The sequence below is a fragment of the Cinclus cinclus genome, chromosome 4 (assembly GCF_963662255.1).
Source record: "Cinclus cinclus chromosome 4, bCinCin1.1, whole genome shotgun sequence".
NCBI lineage: Eukaryota > Metazoa > Chordata > Aves > Passeriformes > Cinclidae > Cinclus > Cinclus cinclus.
The window spans coordinates 55,591,694-55,615,635 of record NC_085049.1 but is presented as its reverse complement, the minus strand read 5'-3'; the positions used below and the strand labels follow the sequence as shown (position 1 = coordinate 55,615,635).

General features: G+C 38.7%; 1 pseudogene; it reads left to right on the top strand.

The window, feature by feature from the left end:
- The first annotated feature begins 8,039 nt into the window (after nucleotides 1-8,039).
- Nucleotides 8,040-23,074, top strand: LOC134043790 (BPI fold-containing family C protein-like; annotated as a pseudogene).
- The last annotated feature ends 868 nt before the right edge of the window (nucleotides 23,075-23,942 follow it).

Sequence of the window (23,942 nt, the reverse complement as noted above, 5' to 3'; positions counted from 1 at the left end):
GCGATGTTCTGTAGCCAAGACTGCCAGGTGGAAATTCACAAAAGGAAAGGTTGAAGGAGGATCCTGCCCCCGAGTCTGTTTAGGTTTATGAAGGAACGTAATTTTTCTAGACCAGGCTGCTCAGTTGTCACCTCAGAGGTTGTGCTACAGCACCTGTGAGCAAATAATCTCGACAGAAGTGTCAAGTGGTACAAACAAGTTCACTGGTTTTAGTTCCCTTTCACCTGACATACTTGGAAAAAAGCCCTTCCCCCTATCTTTTATCTAGAAACACACACTTGGCTGGAGTATAATGTTGTCTGGGGGATTAATGTAAAAGTAATTTTTTTTTCAAGTTTTCACTTTGTTTAATGAATTCCATAGAATTTTTTCAAAAGTGCTAAGTTCAGAGGTAATTTAGAACAATGCATAGTCTCGGATCATCTTTCTAACAATAAAACGTGGCTTGTATCACGTTTCTCCATAGAAAGAATAAGGCAAGAAAACGGGTACTTTCTAGGAGTACTAAAATAGTAAGTGAAATCACAAGACCTGGCTTACAAGCACAAGTGCTTATTAGGACTGTATTCACATTGCTTAATCCTGTAGGAACATCCCTGCTGTCTTCTTTCAGCACCTAGGGGCCCAACAGGAAAAAGACTTGAAACTTCAAAAAACTTTATTCTGGGCTGCAGGTGAAATCTTAAAGCATCTAAACATGGCCATCCAAATCATCCAATTCTTTTTAGGCTTGGCTGTCAGAGATGTCTCAAACTGAAGGGCAGCCATCCTCTGTTTTCAACATGCCAATAATCTCCCCAGTGGAGAGGCTTGTACTGAAGGTGATGGAAAGAGGCTGCTGAGCTGGAACACCACTTGCTGAACAAGGGAAGAGCTGGTGCTTATTGCAGTCAGCTTGGTGTAACTTATCAGCTCTACCACGACAAACAATAAAACAAGTTATTTCCTGAGAAGCTGAACCCTTTGCCACTGCCCTTTTTGAAGGAGTGTTTTATGCAGTCATCATCAAATGGGTGCACATCCTGGATAAACCCAGAATAGTGGGCTGCTGCAGTGGCGGGGTGTGAGAGCAGAAGTGGCAGAGAAGTAGAAAGGAAAATATGTAAGGAGCACTGTGTCTCTCAGAAATTCTTTGCTCTCTCTTGAAGAGCACTGAATCCAAAGTATGTCCTGCTGCTGCCTCAACATCATTACCATTTTCCTTTGGCCATGGATGTCCTTCTCTGTTTCATTCTTTAGAGTTAATCCCTGTCACAGCCATCTCCTGTTATTCCATTGGCTCTATGGCATCTTAGTCCGTGCTCTTTTGGAAGGGTGGAGGATGCTTCCCTAGTAAGAGGAATGTCCATGGCTGCAGACATGCTGCTAACAGCAGAACCATCTTTTTTTTTTGTAGCTTGCACAAGCTGAAGTGATTATGTGATACAAAGTGGTTCAGTTTCTCAGGAGCTGACTAGTCATTATGAGGTAAGCAGCTAAGCCAGTTACAAGTGAGCATTTTTACTGCTATTCTGTGAATTTTTCCTTTGAACTTTATGAGTCATGCTATAATGTAAGGTTTAGACATGTTTTCCACTCAATGTAAGGTTTAGACACATTTTCCACACAGCAGGAAAACCTCCTAAAAAACAATTAAGAGGAAAGGCTAAAACATTTTCCTCAGCTTTCAAGTCTGGCAAATTTAAAATTACTCAACACCACCATTATTTTTTCCTTCACATATCATTCCTGAAGAAAAGGCTGTTATTTGATGAGTTGCAGGTTTTTTCCACCATTTTAATTTTGTCTTAGTCTGCAGGCAGGAGACTTTCAATGGCCATATATGAAGCTGACCTCTGGCTGGGAAAGACACTTGTCAAAAGAGTACAGGAAACCTGTGTGCTTAGAGGCTTGAAAAAATGGTTGTGTACAGAGGAATTTTGACTTTTCACTGTAGTTCAGTCTTACCAGAAAGAGTGAATTACTTTGAAGTCTCATTCGTTAAGATAATACACAGTATGGTGACAGAAGAAAGCTTTGTCAGTAGCTTGGAATGGTTGTTGAAGACAATGTGGTTTCTCTACTCAAACTACTTTATTGAGGATGTTTCTTTCTCTCATGGTCAGTGTGAAACACAAGCAATAGAACCTGTTTCACTGAAGCTGTAAAACCCTACTGATAGCCCTGGCTCTTGAATAATTTGAAATTTAAAGCTGTAGTCTTGTTGACCAAGTCCCATGGCGGAGGAGAACTCTAAAATGTAAGGGTCTCTTTGGTTCAGTTACATACCTCATGGAAATTTTTTTTTTCCTGAAAGATGAGTGTAGTAATAAAGCTGTGAGCCAGTGGACCTTTTCTGTTATTTCTCTTCATGTATTTGCCACTACAAATAATGTATTTTATAATATGTATAAATAAATATATGTGTGTGTATATATTAACTTACGATGCTCATATTTTGGATGACAAGAGTAACACTGAAATAAAAAAGTGTGGGATGAGGAGATGGGTATAAAGGCTGCAGTATCATCAGGAGATGAAATACCCAAGTCTGAAGTGCCATTGAAATGTGCCCGTGGAGGAGGAGATTCAAATGAAAGCCAGTGGAGAGAATGTCCTAAATTCTTGCAGCTTGCTGGTGGTCAGCTTTACTGCTAGAAGGTATTTTGGAGCCCTTTATGTTAATGCTTTATACAGTGAGTGGAACTTGCATTACACCATCTCAGGCTGGCTGTCTACACATGACCCTTAAATGGTGTCTGAGTTTGTTCATGTGGCTCTTAACTTCTCTGTTTCTGATTAAAGGCTTGACTGTATGGAGCAAAAGACCTTCCAGCAGTTTTCCTGGAGTTTGCCAGATTGCTTCAGACGCTTCTGGTGTTTTTTCTTGGATTTGCATATTTTTAACAATATCAGATTGCTGGGAGTTGTGTGCTGAGCAAAAGTACAAATGGCACACTGAAGTCAGAATTTGATATCTTTAAATTAGCAGGCTAAAATCACATTTCTCTGGGTAGTAAAAAGAGGCTCATGTTTTTTTGTTTTTTTTTCTTGGGGAGATCACTGGATCTACCTCTGACAGGACTGCAATTTGTGTGAACCCAGAGAAGTGGCTGCCTAGGCTGAGTGCCTCATGCTTCTCTCAGCTCCCTGAAAGGAAAGTAACGGTAAGTGAGCGAAACAAAGGGGAGAAAAGCAGAGAAGAAAGCTTAGAATAGACCTATGCAAATGATGGACTGAAGTCTGGGCAGCTTCCAGACAAATAATGCCTGCTGCATTCCTGTTCAGCGTCTCAGTGTTTCTCACTCTTTCCCTGTTTCTTGGGAACCACCTCTCAGTTCTTAGCTGTGAGGGCAGCATGCAGGGCAGAGCCAGAACAAAAAGGCTGATTTTTTGTTTTGCTAAATTAATTTAGATAAGAATGAGCCTCATAGTCCTGGCTCAGGTGCTAGGATAGGGCAGTTACAGAGCTCAGCAACATTGACTCAATGGATCCTAACAGTGACAATGTTTTTTTCCATCAGCTCATGAGACAACCGCCTCCCAACATTGTTATCCATTGTTAACAGATTCCGTGTAGGCATTGCAGCTATGCTATTTATTTTGCAGCCTGGCATAGATTAATAGTTCTCTGTCAGCCCTGCTCCAAGGCCTTGAATGCCTTTATGAAGGTCATCGGTAGTAAAGCCACACTTGGGAGAAGCTGTGGTAACACAAAGCTTTTGCAAAGCTGCTGAAAATTTGGGGAGTGTCCCAGACATACTCACAGATACAACCTGTGAGGTAGGGGCAGCCATTTCCTCAAGCGGATTCTGTGAGAAGATTTCACTGAGCAAGATCGATGGCTGGCTGCCTCATGATCTGGGAAGTGGATAGCATTACTTTCTACACAGAATGCAGGAAACCATGAACAGGAACTTACAGGAGTTTTTCTCATTCTGTGGATATTTCCAGTAGCTGTGAAGAGGGATCATCTGCTTTTATGTCATTTAGCGAACTCCTGTCTGTGTCATTTGCTGTTTTATTTAAGCATTCCTGCCATATATCTCTTCTGTCAATCATATAAACTTTGTATTTATTTTCACTCAAGAAATTATTTTCCATATGGAGTATCAGTGTGTAGAAAAGGTTTTAAGACCCTGAGGCTATTGATCCTTTTTGATTTGATGTTGTTTAGTGAGCTGCAGAAACCCTATGGGTTCTTGAGTGTACTGTAGAGTAACTAGAAACAATGTAGCAAAGAAGAAACTGCAAAATCCAGTCCCAGTTCTGTGATAACACCAGAGCTGTTTGGGAAACTAAAGTGCTCTTTCTGGACTGCAGGTCAGGAAGGCTCTATATTTGCTATCATGTTTGAGAACTGTTTGTCTTGTGTTTGTTAACTAGTGAGGTTTATAAATGTTTGAAAGTGAAATAAATTATTCTGTGTCTTGTAGACTGGAGAATCTTGTACAGGATGAAGGCAAGACAATGACAAAACTCTTTTTCAGATGTACTCTGTTCTGAGGATGGTCAGTTTAAGATAGTGTGTTTTTATGTCTGTGTTAAACCTGTACAAGACAAGTATGGTGACTTTTTCTACATTAGAAGCTTGCTGAGGCTTAGGCAAATTTGCTTAGGCAAATTTCAGCTGTAATCTTTATTGTTATTATCTTTTTTATTAAAAGTTTTTTGCAGACTGTTCACAAAGGAGAAACCAGACATGGTTTCTACAGTCTGGTAAGAAGAGTACTTCATTAGGGTGAGACAGGTATACAAACTGAAACAAAGGAGTCTTTAATCTTTTTCTCTACTTCAAGAACTTGAACTACTTTAATCAAGAGAATTATTTACATACAGAAATGGTCCATGCCTGCTCAGTTACTGAAGATAAAAATCAGAGCAATTTGTCTGACATCTATTGTCCTCAGCAGTGCAATTGGCAGCTCTCATTTAGACTATCAGGCAGCTGACACGTTCCTTGTGCTTAGCTCTGTCTGCCTCAGTCATCTGATTGACTTTGTGCAATGGATCCTAGCAGTCTGAGAGGGGCTCAGGAATGAAACCAAGAGTATCAGCTTTGGAGTGCAGAAGTAAAGTTTGTTGGTGTGAGGAAGCAGTATGAAATGATAGCATCTTTTATTCATGGCAGTTCAGTTTGTTCTTTTGGCTTCTTACCCAACATACATTTAAGATCCAAACAAGAAATAATTAACTCCAAAGCACAGTAATGACCAAGATTGCTGTTTTCTGTTCTTCAGTGTGAATGAAATGCTATGGGAATGAGGTATCTCATCTGTATCAATGTTTCTAGCAATCCTGCTAGATAAGTATCTACTAAGCATCCATGTCCTTTAATAATATAGAAATCTGTCTTTCTGGTTTTGCATTGATTTTTAATTGACCCTTATTAATCAAGATTAAAAGTGTCATGTTTACAGGAAAAATTAGACACTTCTTTGGAAAATGTTTAGGGTATGTGACTTCAGCAGGCTGTTGTACATAATACAGCATTGCTACCTTAAGGTATTTATTTTGAGTTGCTTAAAGTAGAGAAAACCAAAAAGGCATAAGAACTAGAGATGGACCAATTAAAGGGTACATTTTCCAAATTTGTCACAATGTGGATTATATTTTCAAAATGTTTTTCCCTGAGACTACTTTTTCTTGCATAGTGTCCTGGGATAACTGTGTAAGGATTCTTCAAAGAACCAATATCAGGGCAACATTGGTAATGCGTTTTGTCTGTCTTATAGTGGGAAATCTACCGAAGACAAGTTTTTTATGAGGTGCTGGGTAGAACATAGATTTGAAACCATGTAGGGTCTGACCTGATAATACTGAGTTCAGTACAGAAGTAGGACTAACAAAGGGTGGTGGGGTGTGGGGTTTTCTGGTGGAGGGTAGGGTTTGTGCTTGTTTTAAGTGCATTTATGTGTTTTCTAGCAGATTATGGAATAGGTTGTCCAAGACAATATGATGCTTGTTAGAAATCCAGGAATGAATTTATAGACTCCAAATTACTGGGAAACTAGCAAAACCTGTTATTCCTGATTAATTAGCATGGTTTCTATACATAGGCAGGTATCATGACCACAATCTAATGTGTTAGAAATGGATGTGCCACTCCCCTCTATGGTAAGCCCAGTGTCAAGTTATTGTAGGTCCCTAATAAACAATTTTCTAATGCAGCTGGGAAACAGTATTGTTATTTCAAGGAAATTTATCAGTAGCTGTCACTGGTAGTGAAAATCAGGATAAATACAAGAATTTTGAACAAGGAAACCTTACTTCTGTAGTAGGAATGTGTCACAGAAAGAAACAATTTGTCTCAGCTTTTGTGAATCTGTGTTGTGTGGTTATGTCCCACCATGTAGTGGCTCAGAGCCTGCTTTGCACTCAACCACACCACTGCATTATCATGCTAGGAAACCCTTCTCTACTCCTTTGTGATCACCATGTAATTCTCACATCTGCTTTGAATTTACCCTTGCATTCCCTTCTCATGTAATCTCATTTAGTCAATCTCATGTAGCAGTGTCTGACATACCTTATTTTATTAGAACATCAGATGCAGCTGAAAAACTTTGGAACTCCCAAATCCAATGTATCCTAGGGATGCTCCATGTATAAAAAGAAGCTGGTGTTATAGAGGAAGACAGACCTGCTTCTGCAGGAGGTAGGACAGATGGTAAAACAAAATAGCCAAGAAATGGGTGTGGGGAAAGGATAGAGTAGTGGAACAGAACCATTCAGTCTCACCAACAGCTAGTGCCTGCCAAAGGATCAGAAGGAATGATCCAAGGAATCAGAATCTGTGCCTGCTCCCACAATGATGGCTTTATGTAATAAAATCTTTTACTGAAGTTCTCTTGCCTATCCACCCTTGTCCAAATTTCATTGAGAGAAGTCATGGATACAGATTTTTTGCAACTCATGGTGTGTATAATTTATGAAAGCATTTGTATCATACATGTTGTTAACAGATCTGTGACAAAGGTGAGAAGCTGCTAAAGACATGGCATTTTTTTCCTGCTGTGTTGGCTGTCCTTGAGGCTAATCCTGGTCTTAAAGTGAGGATTACTCAGAAGGGGCTGGACTGTGGTATGTCTAATATTGCCAGAAGTTAATTTATCGTAAGTATTCTATGTACAGAATATTATTTCTTAATAGGGGTGCAATGAAACTTCTTAAATATTGAAATAGTATATATTTTGTCACCTCACACTAGGAACACTCTTTGTCTCTTCCCTCATTTATTTCCTTTATTTTGCGTGCATCCCAGGTGTGAATTTATCCTTTTTTTCATGACTGCATTCTCCTACAGTCCAGTAGTTTCTACTACATTCTTCATACCTATATGCTTTTTTGGAACCAGGACTAGATGGTCATACAATTGCTCCTTTTTATATGTGTCAAAAACCTGACTTAATGTGCAATATTTAGCTGAAGATAACCAAACACAACTGGGTAAAAGAAGCTTACAATTTTTGAACAGCCACATAGCTGCACACCTTTACTCTCACTCCTGCATTTGGCATGGGACAGTACTTGCATGTGCTGTTCTTTAAAAAAAAATCAGTGACTGCCATAATTCTGCCCCTTAACAGACTATTTCCACAGTACATTTTCCATACTCTTTCTATTCATGCTAACTTTCACCATCTCTTACCTAGGGCTTATTCCATGGATGTGGAGGGCATGTAATATAATTTCAGTTGTTTACAGAATTAATATTAGTAATAAAGGTTAACAAGACACAAATTCAACAAAGACTGGGTTGTGCTAAGGATTAATCATCATTTATACTGAATGTGCTGACAGGTAAACAATGGACTTGAAGGGTGAAAAGAATAAAAGGGTTTATGCCACTGAGATGAAAGCACGGATGAGGTCTATTTATTTTGCTGTATCAGCATTGTTTTAAAGGCTTCTGAGGAGTTGAAAAGTGCAGGGCAAACATCAGTCACCCAAAAGAGTATTGATGTCCCTTTCTTCCTAGGGATCTCTGATGTCTTTAGAAATGAGAATTCAGCCTGATATTTCTTAGTGTGAGCACAGGAGTTCTTGTGACAGTCAGCATGGCCATCCAAGCGCTGAATGAACAGACTAAATTGGCACACCTCTGCATTAGTAGTAAGAGCAGACTAACAGTGCCCCTCCCAAAGGTAGTTCTCATATCTTAAGAGTTTGGTCCCTGACATCCTTTCCCTTAATGTCAAATTTGAAAGCTGAGCCAATAGATCCTGCCTTCGTGCTTCTTGCCTGCTACAAGAGCTTTGAGAGAAATCCCACCTGAGATCACTGGCTGCTTTCACTGACAGTCATAAGAGAGCTGTAAGTTATTTCTGTGAGAGCCCATGTTTTGCTTTGGAGACGGGAATTCCCAGGGAATCATAACTTACTCCCCCTCCATAAAAGATGCATTTTAAAAAAAGATACTCCAGTGTTGAGTTGCCACAAATTTCAGTTCTTTGCTTTTCTAATACTATGGAGCCCAACAATGGAAAAAACCCAGGTGTTTTGTATTCAGCAATTCTGAGGTCAAAAACTAAAGACACTTGTGGTACGAACATCTGAAAGCAGGACATCATGCAGTATTAAAGTTTTAGTTATATCTTAATCAAAGGTGAGCAAAAAGAAGGAAGGCATGAGGCATTTGGAATTAAAAGATGCTCTGTTTGTTGATAATAGGGTCTGTATATATTATCAATGCACAAATAGCATTGAAACATTCAAGAAAATAGAAATTCCTTAAAGCAAGGAAAGAAGGTATGGAAATAAGTCAGACATCTGCACCAGGCTGTAAAGTTTAAGGTGCAGTGGCAAAACATATGTACTATGAAAGAAACAGGGAGAAATAATTTTAGAAGATTATCTTTAAGACTCAAACAACTTCCTGTACACAAGCAACAATTCCAATAGTTCTGCATTTTGCATACCAGCACTTCAGATACATATATCACACTTTTTTCCATAAGTAACCACTACATAGAGAAGTTTCCTTGCTACTTCACAACTCGCTTTATCATCCATCAGATATGAAGCAATCTGGGGTAAAGGTGATGATCAAGTGTTTCCCAAGGTCACCCACATTATGAGTGAAGGGAGTATAAGAGTTTCAGAAACCTGACATGAAGTCTAGAATATGAAATACAGCTCAGGGACAAATGATCCTAACAGATTATCTTGATCTTAGATTAAATGTCTTATATGTGAGGCTAGGAGAAGTTATAGATGGGAATATTTGTAGTTGGAAGGAGATCTAAGTAAGGATCATAGAATCAGAGTGCTGCAAGAACTATGTCATAAATTAGGATTAAATAATTCAGCAGTATATCTGGGCTTTCAGGTGCCTGAATCCAGTCCTCAAGGCATGTGCTTTCCTATGTCCCCTTGTAGGCGGGAGGACTGGCATGGAGCTCGTGAAGCAAGCAGCATTGAGACTTTCCCAAGCTGCAGTGGGCATCAGAGTTTCTCAGTTGTTAAGGTGAACTATGTCATTTCAAGGTAAATAAAGGAAATCAATTTCAAAGTTTTGGGATGAAACAGCTTTTTATTACCATATTGCAATAATTACGCAGCCACTGTTTTGTTCAGGGTAAAGTTCTAGTGGTTCATCTAACTCTGCTTCTGATTGGTTTTAAAAGTACTTGTTCTGCTACACTCAGAGATGAGGTTCATAAAGCTTCTGAACAAGCACCCTGGCTGGTTTTATCCAGTTGGTTTGTATCAGAGTTTGGGGCAAGACAGGTGTAAGCATGGCTATGATACAGCACAGGAAATGACTGGGAAAGAGGGCAGAATTGGTGATATTAACAATCTGCTACTATGAAGGACCTGTAGCACTGAAAATTATCTGTTTGTGTTTGATGAAAAAAAGTCAAAAAAGGGAATAAGATGAAAATGAGTGCAGGGGATGCTGTATCTTGGCTGATGTGGCAGGGAGATGCTTTTTACAGAATATTTTTTTTTGCATTCACATGAAAAATTACCATTTTAACTGGATAAGGCTCAACAAGTGTTTACTGGTGAGGAAAATCTATGTACCAGGAACAGGCAGTAAAAAAACATGTTATGGAGTTTCCTACAAGTTCTCGGAGACTAATATAAATACGGAGACTAATATAAAAGCAGATCTTTCTACAGCCTTCAATCCTGCCTTCCAGTAGGCTATAAACAAAAAGCCAAGAGAGCATGGAGCCAGATTCTTCCAAGTGTACACACTGAATGATGAGCAAAAGGCATAAGTCACATCAAGAAAAGTACCACAGTTAGGAAAAAATTCTAGGGAGCACCAGAACAAGGGCTGAAAATGCTAGGGAGTCTGCATTCTTGGATGAGTTCAAGACTCAGGTGGGCAGAGTTTCTGAGTTGTTTCATCTTTGAGTAAGAGGTTGAACCAGAAGAATCTCCCGAGGTCTTGTTTCAATCTAAATTATTGCATGATTTTCAAAACCCCGATTCATTCCCCCAACCACAGTCCTTGAAATTGGCAATCTTCCCAGTGCATAATCTGATTTTAGCTCACAGCAAGCAGGATACCTAAAGGCAGTCTTACTGCCTGAGATGTTATTGGAAAGTTATGGTCATTTTAACTGAAAGTAGCTGGTGCCTTCTGCCCCAGGGAAAGCAATTAAAGGCAATTGTTTCAGAGATCTCTGCCAGATAGTAGGGAACAATGAGGAATATATACTGCATGATAAAATGACATGTGATGTCTTTACAATGTTCAGCTCAGATCAACACACCCATTTGCAAGACAATATCCTTGGATATCAGAAATATTTGTTTTGGCAGGGAAGTATTCAAGTAAGATTTAATTTAGAAAAATGGATCCTCTCCAGAGCCCTTTGCTTAGGCAAGGAAGCAGAATGGAGAAACAAAAATTTGGATGGTCTTCAGCAAATGCTAGCATTCAGACAACCTGGATTTATTTATAGTTGTAGCATCTGCGATTAAGCATGGGTTTATTCTTTCCCTGGCAAGAAGATTTCTCTTTAAAGAGTTAATTCTTTTCCCATGGAAGGGTTTTTCTGTTACAGAAAAGCCCAAACAAACAAAAACCCCCCAAAAACAAACAAACAAAAAATCAACAATCAAACAAACAAAAAAAACAACCAACTAAAAATACCCACCCAAAAAACTCTGGCCTAATATTAAGGATTATTTTTCCAAGGATGCTACAAGGTATAATGGAAAGTGTCTTTTGTTCCTAAAGTACACATGGGTCAGTCATTTCTAAGACATTCTTTTACTGAAGTATAGACTTTGCCTTTTATAGCAGAAGGGTTTTCAGTGATCAGAGGTGCTTCTTAGTCTTTTGACACGCAGTCTAATAATCCCCCTTTCTGTATTCTGTAGGCTCAGAACTATGCTCTAGATTTCCCAGAAACTTCTGCCTCCTTTATTCCTGTCATTTATCTGTCAGTCAGACTGGAGAATACATACATGGCTACTGTAAGAATTGTACAGAATGCAGGTACAAGGGCTCTGGGAGAAGGATTGCAAATGAAATTAAGAAATATACTGGGAAATTATTTTTCAGGTGAGATATGCTTTATCATTTAACTACAGTCCAACAGCAATTTCTTTGAATAAACTTCTTAAGAATGAAACATCCCCTGACTACCAGTGTTGTTTTGTGGGGTTTTTTAAATTATTTTACCCTACGGGTCTCTTTGGGAAGTATCAGTTCAGACATCTGTTAGCATGCTCAGTTTGTCCAGACATTGTATGAATATTCATGACCACAGAGTTTATGGTGGCCACATTTGTTACTTTCTTTGTATAGTATAGCTGGAAGGTCGACTCTTTAGCTAGTTATCTATGTGCTGGTACAGTGTGTATTGCCTTCCAAAGAGCTCTTACTAAAGGAAGAGCACTGTCACAATGTCAAACATTCAGAACTTCAGAAACTCCAGAATTTGGGTTGCTATGGAAAACTGACTTAACTTCATAAGCCTGTGCAGTGTAAGATTGTCTGTAATGACATGATTACACACTGATTTTTCCACTTATCTCAGCATTTTTTCAATAGGATTTTAATACAGTGGTATTGAATAGTATAGCTTCTCTTGGCAGAGGGGAAGGGTAAAACTTCTGGGATACCAGAAAAGTTTGCAAGGTGCTAATCTCTACAATTTGGGTTAATGGAGCAGCTGGTAACAGCAGTAGGCATTGCTCTATTGTAAGCCAGATAAAACAGCAGGATGGATCACCAGGCTGCAAAATTGCAGGGCAAGTCCTGGTCCCAAAGGAGCATGGACATGCGGTTCTGCTTTCTGTCTCAGTGAGACTGGTAGCTGGAAACTGCTGTCACTGCTGAAACTGTGCCCCCAGCCTCTCTGATTTTTCTTGTTATATCACTATTGTGAAGAAAAAGGTATATGAGCTGAAAAGGGAAGGTTTAAAATAGTAATGCTGTTAGGAGGGACTTTGTGACTGGCAGTGCTAGACACTGGTTTGGTCAGGGGCAATCTAGGGTAAAAATTAATCTTTTAGGATTACCACTTCTTTTTCCAGGAATTTTGCTTTGCCTAAAAGAAAATTAAGAGGCAAGTGTAGAGACTCATGGTTTGAACTTCCTCTTGGACAGGGCTCTTTCTCTGGAGTATAGTGCCACCACTGTAGAAATGCCTGGAAAAAGAAAACCCAAGTAATCAAGATGAAAGGATGAAAAGTGATGCTTTCAGTGTCAGTGCTATTATGGTAAAGGAGGCTTTTATAAGGCTATTCTAACAACCATTCGACTCTCTATCCTACTTGGTTGGTCTACAGCTTTTGCAATTCCTAATCATAGTCCTAATAGCTAAATTTGCTGAAATTTAGGTTGAAAGAGATTTTTGTTGATATCTTAGTAGGGATTTTTACAGAAAGGAGAATGAATGGGTTTGTGGCTGGACAAAAAAAAATGGAGTAATATAAAGATCTAAAGGAGTTATTGAGAACTTTCTTACAGGAAAGAGAAAAGTGGACCAATTGCAACATTGATAAAACTTATATATTTATGAGCTAACTCACTTCTGCTGTTGCAGTCCCAGAGACCTTCAGGTTGATCTGTCATGAAAAAACTGGAATGTCTTGTGTTTCTGTGAAATTGTGACATTTTTGTAAACTTGTCAAATCCTGCGCCACACTGAAAATTCATGCCCTGCAGACGTTTGCATATAATCTGTTTTTGAATACCAGGCATGTCCCTAAAATACTTTAAACCCTAGAAAACCCATTTTTCATTCTAGATAATAGAAGCAAGAAATCCTTTCAAACTTGATTTACTTGATTTACATTTATTAAATTGTTCCCTTACAGCAGACGTTTTCTTGACTGAGTTTGGCCTTTTTTTTCCCCTAGCAGCAAAGACTGAGGAGAAATTGCTGTGTCCATCTCAGGACTGTTTATTGCAGTTTTCTTGGAAGTGTCAGGGGATAGCACAGGCTACTTGTCCACATTGCTACACAGTTGGCAGCTGAGCTTTGATACTAGGTGTGTGCAGCAAACTTTCTAATTATTCTGTTGGAAGTAGCACAGTTTGTACCATATAGGGACACGTTTCAAATTTTGATTTCTAAAGACCCAGCTACAGGATATGATTAACTACTGAAGGCTCTGAAAAGAGAGTTTTAATTATCTGTTTTCAAAACCAGACTCCTTTGCTGAGTGTGTGAAGTGTAGTTAACTTATACATTTCTTCCTGCATGTGCCAGCAAATGAGCTGACTAGACTACTGCACACAAAAGCTTTGACATTTGGCTGTATTAGAGAGTAAAAGGTTGTAAATGGAAGGTTACAGGTATAAAGGGGATAGAGATTGGTGAAGCTTTTTGACAAGCTGACCTACAATTTACAAATAAAGCTTTCAAAAGAGAATATGAAACAATGCATACAGTTCTTACTGTGATTTTCTAGATTTTTTTTCTTACTCTTAGACAAAATGTGGCTAATTGAGCATCATTTATAAACTAACATTCACAACTTTGCAGATTACCTTCTATATAGCTCTTCTGAGACTCAGATCCCCTAGATTTGTCTGAGACTTTCAAATTAATAAAAACAGTCAACTGTTCAGTCTACCATATTGATATATTTGCTTCTTGTTAATATAAATTACATTGATGTCACAGTCTGCCAGATTTTATATTTCAAATATTTCGATCCATGGTAAGAAAGCCACTGTGTCCATTTCCTTTCCTCCAGCTGGATCTACAGCTTTCTGTCTGGTTATCTTCAGAAGCCCATTCATACCAAATTGTCATTAAAATGTCAGTTTGCAAATATGGTTTCAGTTAGCGAAGGGAGGAGTTAAAACACAGGCCTTACATTTCTGATTTGTCTCTCTTTTCATATAGCTCTGCCTAAATATCAAATACAAAATCCATTTGATGGATGTGCTGCTTAGAAAGCATAAAGGTGAATTGGTGATAGTAGTTTTTTATTAAGTAATTTTCATAGTGCTCAAATTGTAGCCATTTTTATTAGATGTCAGACTACTCCCCTGTTCATGTTACAATGAAAAGGGAAGAAAGAAGAATACAGCCACTGTTCTGTACCTTAACATATTCCATACTGCACCCTAGAAATCTCTTGCACGCATCTTATATACAATATTCAGATTTCTTTACTCATAGCAAGTCATCTGCAATCTTTCAGTTTATTGTAATTGACCTGTGTTATTTCTTTAGATTTTGGAGATGAGTGTTTTCCTGCTGATCCTTTATGTTCTTGATGTGTGGACATAAGACTTACGTTCAGTGAGGTAACAAGATGTTGCAGGCAGACCATGTCACACAGAGCTTGTTTCTTTTCCACCACTAACAATTCCTGTGTCATTCTTGCAGAGATATGAATACAATAGTTATCTATATTCAAAAAATATATAAGATTTTCACTATTATAATCAATGCCACAGCTTTTTATTACTGTTCTTGTTAGAGTTTTTCCCTCAATATTGAGAATATTTGGGGTTTTTTTTCCTCAACTCAAATTAGTTCAATTCCTGTAAGTAATATAATTCAAGTCATAGAGTTTGTTCTCATTCTTCACTTTTAATTGTGGATATTTCTGTTATCTGCTCTGTTATTCATAAGCAGAGTAAGTAGACATTTATTTTTCCTAAAATGACCTATACCTTCCATGTGCCGAGCAGTGGCAAATATTACTGAAAATCATGGTGATTGAGATCATTTTCTTATGCAGCACATAATTAAACACTTCATGTTCAAGAGCAGTCCAAGCTGTGCTGTCACATTCATATTCATAAATTCATAATCTCTGTGTGAATTTACCATTTCTCTTTGAACTCATCTGATTTTTATAGAGTGTAAACAGACAAATCAGAAATAACAATCAGACTGAGGCTGCATCCGGTGCCTTTCAGAAAATGTCTTCCATCATATTGATAATGAAGCACTCTATGTGAAAAAACATCCCTTTTCTTCAGCACTGATAGGCAGAAAAATGTGCTAACATCATCTTCTAAAGGATTTAGTCCTATTTAGCAGTATTTCACTAATCGTATAGGAGAGTTTAGTTCTCTTATGCAAACACATACAAAATTGGTGACTCAGCCCTAGATTTTTCACTACGTGGGAGAAACTTCTGCTAAGTGTATTCAGTTGTGACCAGCAGGAGAACAAGGCTTTTCCAATGGGAATACTCTCACCCTTTCCCTTGTAATAATTTCTGTCTTTTTCTTCTTCCATCTCCCAGTATTCTTCTTCAGATTCATCATTCTAAAATGCCTTTGCTTTAACTAAGCAATAACTGTTTGTGATATGGTTTTGTAATTAACATCTGTTTTGATTTTGTCCACCTTTCTTCTAGTTTCAAGACAGCTTGACACCTTTGCACAAGTAGACTGTTCCCTAGTTAGTTCTCCAGCAGTTTTCAAATCACACATTAACTTGGATTTGAAGGTAATTTGTTTTTAATATCAGTGTGCTTTCTAACACTTTTCTGATTATCTTTTGAGTTGATAAAGTTTCTTTCACTGCAGTCTTACTCAGCCTCTCCAATATTTACTTAGAAAAGCAGTAAGACTTTTTGGGAATTTTGGTAAAGAGTTATTTTGGAAACCAGCATTTGTTAGTTAACCAAAGCTATTATTTATAATTGAATTATTTCAGAGTTGAAACCCTTCAAAGGTGCTTTACAAACAGCTTAAAAATATTTAGACACACAGCTCTTGCACTGCTGCTTGGTCTTCACCTGTTAGCAGTGATACATAATCTGCATGGTTCCCAATGTGATTGTAGTCCAAAGATGTTTGTTTTGAGATGATTCAGCATCTTGCATAAGTACAGGTGGAACCCAAAAAGAAGGCTCCTCTCAGACCTTGAGCAGCACATAGCAGTTATCTACTTTTCACCCTTGTTGCAGGAGTTATCTCAGCAACACCCAGTTTTCCAGGTAGTTTCAACAGTCCTTGTAACTCAGAGCATTCCCATGGCTCTCAGAATAGACTTCAGTTACGAAAGATGCGCCAGAGCTGATTTTGTTCAAGCAGCTCTTACCACACACAAAAAGCTTTGCAAGCAGGATGCACAGCTTAAAAGAACAAAAGAACAAAGTAATTACTTATCAGCTACAGCCTGATAAGAATTCACAGGCTAAGCTTTACCACATGGACATCCCAATGGGACACAGGATGACTTTTCCAAGTCAGTCAAGGAAGTTGTTCAGTGCTCCTTGGAACAGGCTGGTTCTTGATGGTTAGTTGTCTTCTTCCAACTCCCAGCTTTTTTTCTTAGGGTTTTATAACTTTCCATGCCAGTGTTTTTCCTGTTGAATCTTCCAGCTACTAACCAGCGTCAGTAACTGCACTATTTACTGCATGTATTACTCTTCTTTAATTTCACGACTCCATACCCTCTCACATTTTAGTAGTTATTTTCTTAGCATACTTGAACCAAGGTCCCTATCTGTGCAGCACCCAAAATAGATCTTAGAGGACTGGAAACTGGGACAGGGCTAAATGTTAGGTGATATAAAATGCTCTTTTGTGTCCCTCTCCTAAGCAACTTCCAGTGCTTTTCAAGAGTACCTGAAGATTTTCCTGAAATGTCACCCTCAGCATTAAATTTGAAAAGGTGTCTTTGCTACAAAAGAAAGAAAATTGTCATCCAGAGAATTATTTTTGAGCGTGTCTTGTAGCTGCTGTTCAGAATACTCACTTGAATGCTCAAACTCAAACTTTTAAGGCATGGCACCCAGATTTTCTTTGATTCTTACTTTTTTTTTCAAAAGAGCTGTAATTTGCTGATTTTTAGGGCATAACAAATTTATTTGCTTAGTTCAAGGTTTCTTTAATGTCAAGCTTTTCTTCAGACTAGGACTAGGAAAAATTCTTTCTGTTCAACCACTGCTAATGCATTCTGACAGATAAAAATGTTTCAACTAGAAATATTTGATAATTACTTTTTGCAGGGCACAGTCTATCCAGTAGGAAATCACACAGACCCTCCCTTTGTGGCAGCTCCATTTGCTGTCCCAAACCAGAGTGATTCCAGATCATATATCTGGGAGTCTCCAATTATTTTCTTAAGTCTGCTTCACTGGCTCACTACAGAGCAGGCAGAGGGGCCTTTAACATCACTATCTCCAAAGATGTGAATATGATTTGCTTGTAATAGAATCACAAATATTAGTAAGATGGATAGTCAGCAAAGAAGGCTAACACCTTATGTTTGCCATTTCACATAGATTTGTGTCACACTGCTTGTAAGAGGGATTCATGACATTCAGTTTGTTATAATTTAAAAGAGTCAAAGTCCCTCTCAAACTTCAGTATGAACTTCTCAGCAGCTCTAGGCAAACAATGACAGAATGAACATCATAGAGTTGATGTGCCAGGAGTGGCAAAAGGAATCTAAAAAAGCTTTTCTCAGCATGGATTCCACATAGAAAAGCGCAAGACAAGAAAAAGTGTACTGAAGCCCCAGCCTGCTGCACAGTGCCCCATGATAAATGTATTGGCTATGTTGAGAACTAGAATAAATCCTCATACTTAACAGAGCAGCAGAATGACAAAAGCAGCAGGTACAAGCAAACTAAGCTTTCAACCACCTCTCCAAAATGCCAGTTTCCACAATGGTATTTAGAGTCAGAATTTCCAATAAATTTTGCTAACAATGCTAAGAGGGTCTTTATGAAAACTGGTGACAAAAATGGTACTGGTAAACATCATCCCAGTGGTTAGAAGTAAAAAGACAAATTAAATTTTTGAGTCCTTGCCTCTGACATATTCAGTATTTTTCATCTGAGAAGGTCTCAAAGGCAGAAATCATGTCTGTTATTTCAAAGAATAATGCTTGTTTACTGGTACATGCTCCTGAATCAAGTCCATGAGAAATCGCTCTCTTCTGTCCCAAAGAGCACTGTGGGTTCCTTAGAAATCGTTTTGGGGCAAGAAAATACTAAATCAAAACATGGATTATCTAAAACTAAAATAAACACGATGTATTGGGAAGTTTTTCCCAAGGAAAACTTAATTTTCAAGCTGATAAAATTACCTAATTTATTTTGTTTACAGCTTGATAGTACTTTTAATCTAAACACTTCCCTTGATAGTACTTTTAATCTAAACACTTCCCTACTCAGGAGTTTTATTTCTGAGGTGAGTGCTTTTATTTTTACAGACCTTTTAAGAAAAAGCAGTATCTAATGTTTTCTATGGATATTATTTGTGTGCTAGCTCATTTGCAAAAGCCTGGAGGAGACAAAGAACTGATTTATTTTTAGTGCAAGATTCAAACTTACATGTCTGCCCCATGATAACTCTTGCGAACTATATCATACTACTCTGTGCTCCTCTGAGTCTAGATTTACTCTCAGTCTTTGAAACATTTATAAAGAGTAAGTGGTAGTCATCTGTCAGATCAGTCTCCTTTCATTCCTCTTCAAGGTAATGGTATCTCTGCTCACTGAAATGTGAGCAGTCTTTTCTTAGTTTTGGTCACTGGACTTTTTAACAGGGAAAGAGGACTTAGAATGATCAGAGCCTGTCAGTATAAATTTAAGAAGTAATGGTGCTGCACACTTAGAGCTCTTGACACAGTAATGTGTTCTCCTGTTCTTCAAAACTTTGCTTTTCCCCAGGATTATATTTACAGTGAACCAAGGATTCTTTAAGGCATCAGTGGGAAAAGTTAGGAAATCATAATGGTTAGAAATAGATATGAGTTTATTCAAATCATAATGAACATTTGATGAAGGTGTAGTTCAGTCATTCCAGGAAATGACAATTCCAGAAAAATTTGATTTCCCCAGACTCCACATGACCGTAGGAGGAGATTAGTACCAGAAAGAGCCTGGTGATTCTGGAACTCATTTGTGCCAAGTTTAATTAAATTCTGTTGGAAATTGAAGAGCCTTTGACAAAGTTAAATGTGTGAATCAGCATGAAATCAGTATGAATTTCCACAAATGAATCTTCAAGAAGTGTGCATAACTCATGCCTTCAGTCTTTCCAGTGAATCCTCTTTTTATTGTTTTTTTACTTCAGGTTCCAGTTCTCCCTACTGCACTCCAGCCTTGGCTTCCCTGACATAAGTTGATAGTTTCAGTGTCTAGGAAAGGTAGCTGAGCCCTTTGGAGATAAAATAAATTCTTCTGAACTTACTGTGGAGAATTATTGGTCTATCTTGGGGATATCATCTGCCACTGCTCTTTCTGTTTTGAAACTCTATATTCTCTGCTTTTCTTTTTCTTTTCAGTAAGAAGAGATACCTCTAAGTGTTGGGGATTTTTCCTCATCACTGGCTCAAAAATGTTGTATAGTCTGCCTGGGTTCAGACAATTCACAGCTGGATTGAGTATGTGTAGTAATTGGTGTGAATACAAAATCAGTCTTAAGCTCCATTTCAGGAATTATCTTAAATTGCTTCAACCAAATACAATAAAAACAGGAGTTTAAAAGGGGAATAAAAGAAACACAATGCCACTATTTAGATCACTCACTGTAGACTTGGAAATGCTCAGTGAGACTCTGCAGCAGCTCAGTCCAGCCCACATCTTTAAGTAAAGGGAGGACACTAATCACAGTGGCATTGAGACAGAGGATAAGCACAGGACAGTTCTTCCATCCAGGGAATAGTTCACTTGTGAGAACTGAGTCCTGCTGGCTGAAATGACGTTTAGCATATTTTATTCCTAAAGTTAAGGTTCACCTCAGGTACTTAACATACAGAAAAAAAAAAGCCCTTTAATTTAGTTCATTTCAAGAAACGAGGACACCTCTTTGCCATGTATACTTTGCATTGTTCAGCTGCAACTTAAACCAAAAAATAATTTTTTTTTGCCTGAGATTTTCTCTGTCAAGCTCTGCTCTGATCATTTTGCTTGTCAATTCAGTCCTAATGCTCCATCTGCCCCATCAATGCATAGGCATCAGGCACTAATTGCCAAATGTACTTTTTCACTCACAGCAAAAGTCACTGGTGGAGAATTTTCTGTCTTAAGCTTTACAGAGATAGTGATTCCAGTAATCAATGGTGAGGACTGTAGCCAGTTCCTGAGCACACCTGGTGGGAAAGCAAGACTGAAACCACAAAAGGGAGTGCTCAGCTTTGAAGACTGGGAGGTGACATCCCTTCTGTTATGGGAGGTTTTCTTTCCGTTTGGTGGCAGCTGCACAGGTTTACTCTGTGCTGGACTTCTATCCTGGTCATTCAGCCATATGGATCAGGGGCTGGCATAGAGCAAATGTTTGCTCCCTTTTTAAACACTGGGTTTGGGTTCCATTTTCACTGAATGCAATGTGGTAGCAGAGCTGAGACAGGCTTGAGTCCTGTCATGACCAGAGAATGGCCCAAACTGAGGAAGTGCAGAGCACACTTGCATCTTTGGGCTTCAGGGTAACATCTCTAACACCTCCCTCTGCCTTTGTGCTTCACCTGCTGCCACAAGCAGAGCAGAGTAGAAAATCAGTTCTGTGGGATGTAGGGAGGAAGGGACAAGCAACAAGGAGGTAATAGCAGAAAGAAGCAGGTGGGAGGGTAAAGAAGGTGCCTCTGAGGTGAACAGAGGTGAGAAGACTGCTGAGGAAAAAGGTGAGCTATCAATGAGAAGCAAAGAAAGAGAATGAAAGGGTGGGAATCAAATGTCAGATGTTTAGAAAAGCAGATAAGAATAAAGCTGGGGTTTGATCCTGGAAAATAGGGATCAATGAGAATAAGAAGAACCCACAGGCTGAGAGGATCAAGTAGAGAAGAAAGTAAAGATGGAAAGTAAGTCAGAATGTAAAATAGCAGAAACCAGATTTAGAGGGGGAGATACCAGAAGAGGAACAAAGGCAGGCAGATCCCAGTGTCAGACAGCTGAGAGATTGTAAGAGGTTTATATGCAACTTTTTTGCAGGGTTTTTTGCTTTTTAGTACATATAAATAATAGCTCCCTTGAGAGACACAACAACTAATTAAAGGAAAATTGCAAACAAACTGAGTTCCTTGAGAAAGATGCTTCTGAAGTGCATTTTAAGATTAGTTTCAAATCTATTTATATTTGTTCTTTTTGAAGATAAACTAGGGAAAGGATTTCCTCTTCTTAATTTGGCCCACACTAGCTTGACTGGACATGTAATAAAAATTAATCAGGTGAGAAGCCAAATTTCTTCTTACAGAATATTACTTCTGTTTCAAATCTGTGAATCTGTGCATTTTCCAGTGGTGGGTAGATCTAAATGTTGTCAGTAGTAAAGCTTTCACTATACATTAGATATAACATGCAATCTCTGAACCCAAAATAAATAAAAAATAAAGAATAAAACCTAGAAATTGTAGGTTGTAAAGGGTCCACCAACTGTTTGGGGTGCCAGCATGGGGACATGACAAGGACAGCACTGCTATCCCCAGCAGGACTTAGGAGCATTGAGAGCCTGAGTCCTCATTACTCTGACCATTCTCTAAGAAGGTTCATGGGCAGAGTGTCTCTGGGGTAAGTGTTGCTCAGTCTTTTGGAGAGTTGTATTAACCTACATCAGAGCCCATTCCTACCCTGAAGTTCACTAAAGTTCAGGAGGCACAAAGCCACTCTTGCCTCCTGCCCTGCTGAGGGTCTTACCACAGGAACAAGTCCTGGAGTACTGTATCTGAACATACCCATCTGAATTTAATGTAATTTTATATGTTTTTCTTTCCTCAGGGCCATCTGGTTGTTTGCACTGATGTTAACTATCAACTGGAGGATGAGAAAGACCTTCACAGCCACTGCTGCTTTACTTTTAAAGAACAATAAGAGAAAAATGCAGTCTTCCTTCTGTAGTCTTATAGGGACTAGGTGCTATTACATTAGAAGCATGGCTTTTCGTCTCTATTTTTAATGTTTTAGTAAAATCTCTCAAAATCTCTCAACTTCTCACAAAGCAAAACTGTTGTTTTTAAGTACTGTGAGCGTAGCTAATTGTTATTGATGTTTTGGAAAACTTGCTGCAGTCTGATGAAAGGGAGTGACTGGTTCTTTTCACTAGAGTTATAGACAATTAATTTTCTTAATTTTAAAAGCCAGTTCTTGCATTGTTCATCTCCATTAGTGTTACCAAAACTTTGTGATGGAGACCTTTTCCTTTGTAAGAATTTCACTATTTGTCCCTTTTTAACTGGACACCAAGTGTGGAAACGGATCTACCATGCTCAGTGAATTGCCATGTAATTATAGAATCATATAATCTAGTCCAGACACTGGCTCAAAACAGGACTAATTAGATGAGGTTATTGAGCATGGTGTCCAGTCAAGTCTTGAACCCTTCCAAGGATGAAGGTTCCACAATCTCTCAGGACAATCTGTTTCATAATTTAACTACCTTTAGAATAAAATCTTTCTCGTAGTATCTAATCAGTATTTCCCATGTTTCAGTATGTTCTGTGGCCTTTTGTATTTTCACCATACACTTCTAAGAAGTGGCTGGCTCCGTTTTCTCTGTAGTCTCTTTGCAAACTTTGTAGGCAACAAAATGGCCTTTCAAGCCTTTTCCAAGGTGAAGAGCGTAATCTCTCAGATTGTCCTTGTAGTTCATGTTCTCCAGTCCCCTTGGTGGCACCTGCTGGTGCAGGCCAGGGGACAAGCCTTGCTAGTAAAAGTGGCCTTTTCTATGTCTTTTGTCACTAGTCCCCCATCCTACTGAGCAATAAGCCCACATTCATCTTCTGCTGTCAATGTTCTTACAGAAACCTTTCCTGTTGTCTTTCAGCTCCAGCTGAACTGTGGCTTTCCTGATTTCATTCCTATGTGTGCAAACAAGATGCTGGTGTTCTTTCCAAGTAGCTGGTCTCGGTTTCCATCTTCTGTATGCTTCCTTTTTGTGTTTAGGTACACTCAGGAGCTCCATGTTCTCCATGCTGGCTTTCTGCCACACATGCTCAACTGTCTGAACATTCTAATGGCAGTTCTTATGCTCTGAGGCAGCTGCCCTTGAAGATGAGCCAGCTCTTCTGGGCCTCTGCTCTCCAGGGCAACTTCCCACAGATCCTGCCAAGCAAGTCTCATCTGAAGTCTAAGGCTGTAATTCTGTTCTTTGTCTTGTTGCTTCTCCCAGGATCTGAAACCCAGCAGTCTCATGCTCACTGCAGCCAAGGCTGTCCTTGGCCTCTATATCATACAGAATTTGTTCTTTGATTGTGAGTAGCTGCAGCTCTTCAAGGGTATCATTCTCCAAATAATTCCATACATCTAATATTTGTAAAATGGAAGCTGTATTTTTTTTCTTTTATCGTTGGTCAACACAGACATTCAACCAGAAGACATTAAAAGTGTATGGAAAGGAAAACTACTCTACAAATGCCACGCTACAGGAAGTTCAGTTCAGGATAGAAACGTGGCTTGTGTAGTTTGAACTGAATCAGTTTATTTATCCAAATGTCTGATAGAATACTATAAAAAGGCATCCTGCAAACAAATACCAATAAATCATAGCAGGGCTACCAATTTTTTATATTATTTGGTAGGTGAAGAGTGACTAGAAAAAGAATGGAAGAATAAGAGCTCCAAGGAAG